The sequence below is a fragment of the Octopus sinensis genome, linkage group LG6, assembly GCF_006345805.1.
Source record: "Octopus sinensis linkage group LG6, ASM634580v1, whole genome shotgun sequence".
NCBI lineage: Eukaryota > Metazoa > Mollusca > Cephalopoda > Octopoda > Octopodidae > Octopus > Octopus sinensis.
This window is the reverse complement of record NC_043002.1, coordinates 67212361-67225400: the sequence shown is the minus strand read 5'-3', so window position 1 is coordinate 67225400 and position 13040 is coordinate 67212361. Positions and strand designations below refer to the sequence as shown.

Genomic DNA, 13040 nt, shown 5'->3' with positions numbered 1-13040 from the left:
GAAAACTTTTCATATTTCAAGGCTTTCGACAAAATATACCATACTAAATTTTGGTAGGATGAAATTAATCATGTGTTTTTTTGTTTGTTGTTTTTGTTTTTTTGTGTTTTATTTTAATTGTCTTTTCAACACCAACCTTCACCAATTTTATTAACTTACCGCTTTGTTTCCTTTACGTGATTGGTATATTTTGCATATTACTTTTACAGATTTCTGTATTTCTCTCTTAATATAGCTAGTGTCCTAAGGCGGCGAGCTGATAGAAACGTTAGCACGCCGGGTGAAATGCTTAGCGGCATTTCGTCTGTCTTTACGTTCTGAGTTCAAATTCCGCCGAGGTCGACTTTGCCTTTCATCTTTTCGGGTTCGATTAAATAAGTACCAGTTACGCACTGGGGTCGATATAATCGACTTAATCCTTTTGCCGACCCCAGTACGCAGCTGGTACTTAATTTATCGACCCCAAACGGATGAAAGGCAAAGTCGACCTCAGCGGAATTTGAACTCAGAACGTAAAGACAGACGAAATATCGCTAAGTATTTCGCCTGGCGTGGTAACGTTTCTTATTTCTTTATTGCCCACAAGGAGCTAAACATAGAGGGGACAAACAAAGACAGACAAAGGAATTAAGTCGATTAGATCGACCCCAGTGCGTAACTGGTACTTAATTTATCGACCCTGAAAGGATGAAATGCAAAGTCGACCTGGGCGGAATTTGAACTCAGGACGTAAAGACAGACGAAATATCGCCCGGCTTGCTAACGCTTCTGCCAGCTTGCCGCCTTATATGCCGAATAAAATCATAATTAACTGATCCTCGTGTATTTTTTTTCACCCCAAATCAGGAACTTTTCAGCACCCCTCGTAGTCTACGTGTTTTACAAACGGTGTGAGCATGCCTTCGCTGTACATTACACATCACAAGGAAATATAACATATTGCAGCGAGGCAATGTGGGAGGGGCTGGTGGTTGCTCGATCTACTAGAAATAACAGTCAAGTACTCTGCAAAAATAATCATTTTATCGTCTTTGTTAAATAGGTAAGCATTGGATAATGAAGTCCAGAGTAAACTGTGACTATCAGCAATAACTATTGAAACATTATTAATTTGCAAATACATTGAAATTAACAATGTTTTAATTATAATTAATCAATGCATTTAATTTCAAGAGGCATTCTACCTACCGCAGTCATAACTTCTTTCAGCCAGAGCCATCTAGATACCTTCTTGGCAGCCTCCACACACGCACGCACACACACACATACACACACACACACATGCATGCACACATTCACAGACGCACGCACATGCACACACGTACGCACCCACGCACACGCACACATGCACAGACGCACACAGGTACACATATACGCACGTACACATACACACACAGAGTACGCACACACACACACTCACACGCATGCGCACGCACACGCGCGCACACATACACACACGCACACACGCACACGTACACACAAACATATACGCACGTATACAGGTACACATATACGCACACACATTCGCACACGCACACACGCATACATACGCACACGCATGTACACACACGCGCGTGCGTGCACACACACATCTACACATACGTACACACACATACACAGACACGCACACACACATACATACACTCACGTACACACACGCACACACTCATATAAATTGCATTGGGTGTTTTCTTTCCAATGAAATGGCACACCGATTGCATTAAACAGGTATAGATTTGATTGAATTGTGGAGGCGCAATGGCCCAGTGGTTAGGGCAGCGGACTCGCGCTCGGAGGATCGCGGTTTCGATTCCCAGACCGGGCGTTATGTGTTTTGTTGAGCGAAAACACCCAAAAGCTCCACGAGGCTCCGGTACGGGGTGGTGGCGACCCATGTTGTACTCTTTCGCCAAAACATTCTCTCACTCTATCTTCTTGTTTCTTGAGTAACGCTGCGATGGACTGGCGTCCCATCCAGCTGGGAGGAAACACATACGCCACAGAAACCGGGAAACCGGGCTCATGAAAAGGGTGAGAAGAAGAGAAGATCTGATTAAATCTTAATGAAATAGATGATGTCACAATACTATACGACTTTTCTTTCGCTGTTACTGGAGCATTCGCTTCTAAATTGAAACCCTGCACCGTACAAGTTTATTTTTCATCGTCTCCCTTTTCTTTTATACTCTTATCCACCGCTAGAGTTAGAAATTTCCACAACACACGGTCTGAATTTATTCCGTAGGAAACTCATCTCGAGGATAGCGCGCCATTCTGTCACGGAATTTTTGTAGATCCAACATTTTGGTGAAGGTGCATGGTTCAGTGGTCAGTATATTGCACTCACGATAGTCAGATTGTGAGTTCGGTTTCCGGACCCAGTGCGTGTTGTGTTCTTGAGCAAAACACTTCATTTTACTTTGTTCTAGTGCTGTTTGAGGACGGGCATATCAAAGAATATACCCAGTGTTTCTTCTGCGTGTCTTAAACAATATGATTTGCTCGCCAGCCTCGTAAAGCCATCACCGGCAACGACTATTCCACTATCCAAACAGATCCTAGTAGTTCGGTGCAAAGGCATCATCCGCCAGGAATTTAGGGAATCACTAGCAAATGGTGGATGTAGCGAATACGCTATTACGGCGCATGACCATATACTACTACTACTACTATTACTACATTTTTGTAAACCAACGAAACATTCTGTGATGCCATTGCTTACAATGACTAGTCATATATCATAGACCGATGCACATTGCTGACAAGATGGCGACTAAATGTAAACCGATCGCCTTCAAAGCTGGTTCATTGATAAAGCATCGACTTTTTCGGTTAAAAATCTTTATAGGACATAGAGAGTCGAGTTAAATGGTTTACTATGAATACTATAATTGTTTTCCATATTGTATTTCGATCAAAATATAATGCATTAAGGTTTTGTCGGCTCTCCTCTTCTCTCAGCTCTATTCTTCACCAAATTTTGACATATATCTGCTCCATTAAGATTTCGATGGAAATTAAATGAAGTTAAACTGCAGTTCACCCACACATAAACAACCCAGTAGAGAATTTGCAATCTCATAACGGTGACAAGATGATGGCGATATCTCACGTGAAATTTTGTTTCGTTCTAGAAATACCTTATCACCGTTGTTTATTTTGATAAAAAAAAATATCCAGTGTCAAAACAATTTAAAACTCTTTTCTACAAAAGACGAAATTTAGGAATCAAATATACGATTTTATGTTGAAATTTATCAAAAAAAAAAGGGAAAAGAATTTAGTTGTTCTTGGAATGGTTCAAAGTGATTTCCAGTAGTTTGTCTTGTTTTATTTGAAGAAGGTGTTTAGAATATTTTCTTTCATTTTGTCGGTTCCAGATATCCTACCGTGACATCTATGTAGAACATATCCTAGTTTTTTTAATATATATATACTAATGCTTTCGTCTTGTTCACATTCTTACCCTGCGGATATTCATCTCCGCCAAACATGAAACGGATTTTTTTGTAATAATGTTTTCAGCACCTTTCAGTATTTTGTCACGTTACCTCACAAAAAGTTGCAGAAGCGAGGCAGGAAAAACATGTATACACTAACGCATATACCGACGCATATACACGTGCTTTGCCCAGAGCGAATATTTACACTCACACAATCAGCCACCTACAAAATGCATGTATGTATGTATGTATGTATGTATGTATGTATGTATGTATGTATGTATGTATTTATGTATGCGTGCATGAATGCATGTATGTATGCATATATGTATGCATGTATTTATGTATGCATGTATTACTATGTATGTATGTATGTATGTATGTATGTATGTATTTATGTATGTATGTATGTATGTATTTATGTATGTATGTATACATGTATTTATGTATGTATGTATGCATGTATGTGTGTATGTATGTATGCATGTATGTGTGTATGTATGTATTTATGTATGCATGTATCTATGTATACATGTATGTACGTACGTACGTATGTATGTATGTATGTATGTATGTGTGTGTGTATGTATATATGAATGAATGTATGTAGGTGTTTATAGACGTAAAATAGTGCTTGCGCACGCATTCGCTTTCTGTCTTACACTCCCCGTATATATATATATATATATATATATATATATATATACATGTGTGTGAGTGTGTATGTGTCTGTGTATGTGTGTGAGTATATGTATACGTGGCTACATATATATATTCACACATACGCACACACGTTTATAAGTATGTATATGTGAGTGACGAAGGGAAAGGGTGAGTGAAAGAGAAAGACAGTGAGTGAGTGAGAGATAGAACAAGGGAAGAAAAGCGTGCAGGTACAGTTTTATGTTTGTTCTCCATGTGTGAATGTGTATACGTACGCCGCCTTCAAAATAGACACACACAAATACACATACACACAATATGAAAATACCAATGTTTTCTTAACTGTCTCCATTTTCATGCGTAAATGTTTCCAATCCTTTTTGTTATTTTTCAACGTGTTTAAACGCATATCCATGTGTCTGTTTGTCTACCAATAGCTTGAATGTTGGTGGTCACTCCCGGCGATACCAATAAAAAAACTTCTAGAAAGAACACTTGTAAATAATGTCTGAAAAACTACTAATTGCTGTAGTTAATTAGTCGTTGTCTCCACTAACTTTTTTATTGACTTGTTCCAGCATAGTTTTTAATGAAATTTATTTCCTCTTGTATTGACTTTATATAAAAATATACAAAGATAAAATTCTTCTAATAAAATGCTTTCAATCACATGGAAAGATTAATTACCTTTCATAAACAATCGGGAAAATACGAGGTGTAAATTCAAGCTGGAGGTTGTTATAAAACAGAAAAGATGTGACCTTACGTAGGAGATGTTAGATTTCAGCAATTATTATTATTATTATCGTCGTCGTCGTCGTCGATGATTTCACTCAGGTTCGGTCTTGTTCCTGGTAGGATTTATGTGGGTAGCAGGTTATTACCTGTAAACTTAGGTATCGGACGTAAACAAACCAGAGCCGGTTATTAAGCTTTATGGGAAATAAACATAAAACATTAAGTCTCGCAGAAGCATTTCCAAACATGCATAAATACATATATATTCACACTCACATAAATGTAAATATATGAGTGTGTGTGTGTGTGTATATGCATGCATGCAATCACGCATTCATATAAGTTCGTATACATATTGATTTCAAATGTTAGCACATGGCTAGCAATTTTTGGAGAGGAGATAAGTTGATAACATCGACCTCAGTGCTCAACTGGTGCTTATTTTATCGATCACCAGAAGGATGAAAGGCAAAGTCGATCTCGGCGGAATTTGAACTCCAAACGCAAAGACGGACGAAATATCGCTAAGCATTTTTACGCGGCGTGCTAACGATTCTACCATCTCGCCACCTTAAAGTGCGTATGCATACTAATATGTGTCTATGTACTTATGAACAAACACTAGTAGCAGCAGCAGTAGCCGTAGTAGTAGTAGTAGTAGTAGTAGTAGTAGTAGTAGTAGTAGTAGTAGTAGTAGTAGTTGTTGTTGTTGTTCGAGAACCCTTGGAAAAGTATTCATTCAAATGACACATAATACAAATTTAAACTCCCTATTCATCACCTCAACGCCTGCTATTCACAAATCACCTACACACACACACACACACACACACGTAATCGTGCGCACGCATACATACAATCACTTAACTCAATATAATTTCTCTTTCTTTTTCTTTCTCTGTCTCTCTCTTGGTTGATATAAACACATTAATCCGTTTCTATCAACCAACGGGCTCCATCACCTTTATCACGAAATGACGTAAGTTGTTAAATAAATCATATTATGTGTGCTGCGTATTGCGTGCGCCTGTGTCGAGATGTGTGTTTGTATGTGTGTGTGTGTGCACTTAGGCGTTTGTGTCTGTTTTTCACAGTGTGGCTGTTATCGCTTGACTTGTTTCCTTCAGTAATGTCTTCCCGCCTCAACGTCTCTAATCTTTCTTTCAACACGGAAATAACACGCGAAATAAAACAAAAACATAAAAGGAAGACCTATATAAAAAAAAAAAAAAAAAAAAACAGGCAAACATTTGGATCCAACATAAATATAAAATCCGGGCAGTAAAATATTTTGAAGTCAAATGCAATCATCCGCCTGAGTAACAACTTCAAGCGACATACACACAAGAAAAAAAAAACAAAAAAAAAAAACAGGCAAACATTTGGATCCAACATAAATATAAAATCCGGGCAGTAAAATATTTTGAAGTCAAATGCAATCATCCGCCTGAGTAACAACTTCAAGCGACATACACACAAGAAAAAAAAACAACAAAAAAACAACAACAAAAAACAACAAAAAAAAACAAACAAACAAGAAAGCAAAAAACGGAAAAGGAAAATTGTGCAATAAAAACCGGAAACGTGAAACTCAAAAGTACATTCTGTATAAGGAGACGGGGGTTGATGAACTCTGGAAATTTCGAGACTTCGATGTTAACGACTTTGAAACTATTCTCTGACGAAGTCTTTAAAATCCTGTGAATGAGAACACGCAGTTTAGGACACAATACTCATCAAAGTAAGCAACATGCAACACAGTAAGCAACGTCAGCAAGAATGCACAGTGGACCCGCAGCGGCATTTGTGCGGCTCAAAAATTTGGAAGTCAAGCTTCTAAGAAAGATTGCTACAGTTTTGAAACTGCTTGCTAACGAAGTCTTTAAAAATCTGCGGGAAAGAGGAAAAACCGTTGAGGACGCAAGACGAAAATCTTAATTTAAGATGAGCTACGACCATTTGACACTGAAAAATGACAGATACATCACATTGTTTTTTCTTCTTTTTTTTTGATTTCAAATAAAGGGCATTATTTCGAAGTTGGACATCATAAAACCCTGAGTAACACATCACAGGTTTATAAATGCGCACACACGCACACACATATTTATGTATGTATATGCATACATGTGTGTGTATGTGTGTGTGTGTGTGTGTGTGTGTGTGTGTATGCAGATATGTATATATATATATTGATTATTGTAGGGTTCAAACGTATTAAACAAGGAATTGAACACTCAATAGCTCTGGTATATGTGTGTGTGTGTGTGTGTGTGTTGTGTGTGTCTGCATGTATGTGTGTACATGCGTGCGTGTGTGTGTGCTAAGGATTTTTGTCTGGTTGTTAAGGGTAGTTCTTTAGATGGTAATTGTTATTCACTTTTCACTTTGAAGCTTGATCGCCCCCCTCTCTCTCCCTCTCTCTCTCTATATATACTCTTTTACTCTTTTACTTGTTTCAGTCATTTGACTGCGGCCATGCTGGAGCACCGCCTTTAGTCAAGCAAATCGACCCCAGGACTTATTCTTCATAAGCCTAGTATTCATTCTATCGGTCGCTTTTGCCGAGCCGCTAAGTTACGGGGACGTAAACACACCAGCATCGGTTGTCAGGCGATGTTGGGGTGACAATTACAGACACAGAAACATACACACACATACACACACATACATATATATATATACATATACATATATACGACGGGATTCTTTCAGTTTCTGTCTTCCAAATCCACTCGCAAGGTTCTGGTCAGCCCTGGGCTATAGTAGAAAACCCGCAGTGGGACTGAACTCGGAACCATATGATTTGCAAGCAAGCTACTTACCACACAGCCACTCCTACGCCTATATATATATATATATATATATATATATCGTCCTCGTATATGATATTTTTCCACGTGACATAGTTTGCACACTTTTACCGATATGGTGTAAACGTTCAGAGATTCCATAATGAAACATTGAATGGTTATGTCACTGTCACCTTTCAACACTCACTCTTTGTCCATACCTATTTGAAAAGCATTATTATGTTCACTTCGGACTGTAGAGAAGCTGCCACAGGTAGTAATTATTGAAATAATTGTCTATGGATCCAATACAGCTGATCTGTTTACCGTCACACGTTGTTACTTTGGCATTGAATTCTATAATCTTCTTCAAGTATTTACCTATGAGTGAACATTGCAGAATCCCAAACAAATATTCATTGCAGCATGCAAGCTTGTATGCATGCATGCATGTATGCATGTATGCATGTATGTATGTATGTATGTATGTATGTATGTATGCATGCATGCATGCATGCATGTATGTATGTATGTGTGTATCTATGTATTAATGTATGTATGAATGTATATATTAATGTATGCATGTATGTATATAGTCATCTATGTATTCATGTGTCTATGTATGGCTGTATGCATATAAGTATATATGCATGTATGTATACATGTACGTATACTTATATGACATTCCATTTTGCTAACTGTTGAATCGTGATCCTATTATCGCTCTCACTTAAGCTAACATTGAGACTACATTAAACTATCAGGTTATTTATATATACAACAAACAATACCCCTTTCTCAATCCATTTGCAATCTTTACCATTCCATCTCACTGACGACAATATACAAACACCACCACCACCACCAAAGCAGAATTAGCGGCACCGATCCTTATTTAATGCTTCAGTTACCTGAAACCGTTATTTCTTTCTGAGCTTTAACATTCTTCAGGATGATATGTTCTTTACTTCTCTAACTAATTCGATGACCATCGATCTTCGATTCTTCTGCTTGAATTACAACACCAGCGAAATGAAGGCATCATGGATCTACCCTGAAATAACATCTCAGTCAAAAGTTCTTTATTACACAGTCCTTGTGTTTGAGATTTTAAGGTCCTTACACAGAGAGAGTTTGCTTACACGTGTACACACAATATTATATTCTTGGATATTATGCTTTCGGTTCTGAACGTTGTGTATTGTCCTTCTAATGGCCCATTGTTGCCTTCGGAATCCCCTTATTCGCCATATCGGTGACTTTTCTTAGTGACCATGTCAAATTATCACCTTAATGCATGAGTAATGTTATATATATATATATATATGTATGTATGTATGTATGTATTTATGTATGTATGTATGTATTTATGTATGTATGTATGTATGTATTTATGTATGTATGTATGTATGTATATGTGTATTATCTATGTATGTATAAGTATAATATATGTATATGTATATACATAATATGCATGTGTGTAGTAGTAGTAGTAGTAGTAGTATAGTAGTAGTAGTAGTAGTAGTAGCATCCAGCAAGCTTGGTGAGCAAGGTTGCAAGATACCCAACAGGCCAAAAATCTTCTGACCCCCAACATTAGGCCAATGACTGTGTAATAACGGAGCCTTGTCAGGCTTGAAAATGTAGGCAAATTCATAGAGGAACAACTCCTTGTATAAACCCTAATAGCCCGTGAATGCCTTTCTAAGACTTGAAGGCTAAGGGAGACAACCCTGAGAGAGAATCGGGTAGGAAGAGTATGAAAGCCCCACTGACCTCTTTTTCATCCCGAAGAAAGCACGAAGATACAACGGGGGAATTGTCTGAAACCCCAGACCTCCATTCATAAGAACGGGAACATTCATTCATTCATTCATTCATACATATGTGCAGACACACATTCATACACACATACGTACATAAATACAGACACATTACATACATACATAGGTGTATAATAGGGTCATAGACATTAGCAAAATTTTGACGAAGTCAATATATAAATACACAAATGACACAGGACCTCTTTTTCCTCTCATCTGAAGCAAATGTTAGTGATCTAATCATCCGTAATTGATGTCACTGATAACACAGACAGCATGCGTGAAATATACATATATACATACATATACACATACATATGTGTGTGTATATATATACATATATGTATGTACATATATATTATATATTATATATATATATTATATATATATACTTTATATATACTATATATGTATTATGTATATATTATATATATACATATATATATATATATATATATATGTGTTATATATATATATTATATATATATACTTATATATATATTATATATACACATGTATATATTTAGTGATGAATGTGGTTATTGACGATTTAAGGTCTATTTGTCGGCTTATTTGGCATAGGAATCTTTATCTATTGCCCTTATTTAAAAGTTGTTATATATATATATATATATATATATATATATATAATATATATATATAGAGAGAGAGAGAGAGAGAGAGAGAGAGAGAGCAAATAAGTAACAAGTATGTCAAAGTATTAAGGCCATTGAAATCCTTGTTACTTATTTGCTTTTTATTTACCTTAATACTGGACTGACTGGGTACCTCAAATTAAGTACCTAATTCAACCGAATCATAATTATTTCTTTAATATATATATATATATATACATGTATGTGTATAGATGTCTGCATGCAAGTATATATATTTGTATATATATATATATATATATATATATATATATATATATATATATATATACATGTATGTGTATAGATGTCTGCATGCAAGTATTTATGTATATATATATATATATATATATATATATATATACTTGCATGCAGACATCTATACACATACATGTATACTTATACATATATATATACACAGACTGTGGTGAGGGACACAGATAGACAAACAGTCAGATAGATAGATAGATAGATAGATAGATAGATAGATAGATAGATAGATAGATAGATAGATGTAATATTTGCGTAAGTACGAGTGCCTGTATGTGTGTGTGTGTGTTCATCTAAAACTTCAGCAAAAATCTAAACACAGTCTCCAAGTTCAGTAGTCGTTAGGTGGTTGAGTACAAATTTATAAATAACTACTTGTTTATGTAACAGAAGGCGACAATGTGTAGATACTCAATGTCCCCTAAGGAAATGTATATAAAAAGATAGTTGTATTTGATAGTCTTTTGCAGAATCTGCTTTGTTGATCAACAAGTCGGTTCCTGTTTAACCAAATGTGTGTGTGTGTGTGTGTGTGTGTGTGTGTGTGTGTGTGTGTGTGTGTGTGTGTTCCTTGTTTCAGTCATCAGACTGCAGCCGTACAGTTAAAGAGAAGTGAGAAAGAGAAAAGGATGGGTGAAACAGTTTTCTGCACATTCTACGTCTTCAATGACAACTTATAGTTCTGAAAAGAAATACGTACAGAGATTTATACTCTCTTTTACTCTCTTTTACTTGTTTCAGTCATTTGACTGTGGCCATGCGGGAGCACCGCCTTTAGTCGAGCAAATCATCGACCTCAGGACTTATTCTTTGTAAGCCCAGTACTTATTCTATCGGTCAGTTTTGCCGGAGAGCTAAATTACGGGGACGTAAACACACCAGCATCGGTTGTCAAGCGATGTTGGGGAGGGGGACAAACACAGACACACACACACACACACATACACACACACACACACACACACACACACACACACACATACATATATACGATGGACTTCTTTCAATTTCCGCTTACCAAATCCACTCACAAGGCTTTGGTCGGCCCGAGGCTATAGTAGAAGACATTTGCTCAAGGTGCCACGCAGTGGGACTGAATCCGGAACCATGTGATTCGTAAGCAAGCTACTTACCACACAGCCTCTCCTACGCCTAAAACAAACGTTCCCATGCCGGGAATCGAACCCGGGCCGCCTGGGTGAAAGCCAGGAATCCTAACCACTATACGTTCAACATTTTGGAACGACTACATCAGATGCTGTAAAATTCTGCAGATCCAGTTTTTACGTCTTATTCGTAAATAATAATATTATATAGATTTCTACTTCCTCTGCTTTAAGTTGTTGTTTGTAGACAACATCGTAACAAATTGCTGAGGAAACCGATTGTCCAGAACAATAGAAAAATTGGTTGTATAATCAAAATCTACATAGAGGTAGACGCGTGTTTTACGGTTAGTGTATTCGGCTCACAATCGTAAGGTCGTGAGTTCGATTCCGGGTGGGAGGGAGGTTGTGTTTTTGAGCAAGGGACTTTATTTCACGTCGCTCTTGTCTACTTAGCTGGCAAAAATCAGTTGTACCTGTATTTCATAAGGGCCAGCCTTGTCACATTCTGTGTGTCACACTGAATCTCATTGAGAATTATGTTAAAGGTACCCGTTTTAGTGAAGTGCTCAGCAGCTTTCACGTTAACTTCATGAGCAAGCTATTTCGTTGATTCAATTAACCGTCGGAATGCTCCACCTCAGCCACATGGCAGTGGTGTGTGTGTGTATGTGTGCTTAAATTCATGTTTGCGACCGAACAGTATAGTTATTAGGTCTGAGTTCAAATTCCACCGAGGTTGACTTTGCCTTTCATCCTTTCGGGGTCGATTAAATAAGTACCAGTTACGCACTGGGATAATTGTAATCGACTTAAGTCTTTTGTCTGTCCTTGTTTGTCCCCTCTGTGTTTAGCCCCCTGAGGGCAATAAAGAAATATCTATAGTTATTAGGTGACCTTACGACCGTGAGGCGATCTCCCTAACCACAAAGCAAAACGCTTTCATGTATATGTATATAAACACATGTATGTGTGTGTGTTTTGCGTTTGCGCTTTCCCGCCCACGAATTTTTTTCCCACGAGCGGTCCGGACCCCATTCATGAACTCATTTGAACATAGCCAATCAGAGCTAAACTATCAAACTAATTTATGAGCGCATAACAAGTGATGGGCGATAAGATAAATTCACTTGGGTAAGGAATGACTATGCATCTTTTCTCTTTTAATAATGCTTTTTGATCTTGTTTCAACCATGACTGCCTCTGCGTCGTTATTTATGTTGTTGTTTACTTTGTAAAACAGTAAGGGGAGAGGGTTGTTAGCACATCACCCTCTATCCACATTTTTACCATCCACATCTTTGCCATATGAGGCCCGAACAAAATCCGATTATAGGTATAGATGCAAATCTATCTAATTACTTGTCTCCTTCTAAAATCAGGCATAACTTAGCGATCGGTCGATTTACAACACCACTCTTCGTCTTGAGTTTACTTGGTAGAGTGTGTTTAACTTGACAACAAAGTCAAGGGGAGTTCTGATTGGTTGTATGCAAATTAGTTCATTACTGGGGTCCGGAACTCCCGTGGGAAAAACATTTCGCGTTCCGCC

At 37.4% G+C, this 13040-nt stretch overlaps 1 protein-coding gene across 1 annotated transcript in view; it reads left to right on the top strand.

Moving 5' to 3' along the window:
- The window catches only part of LOC115213432, a 353772-nt gene that overhangs the window by 96345 nt on the left and 244387 nt on the right, over positions 1 to 13040 (top strand). The gene's annotated exons all lie outside the window — the stretch shown is intronic.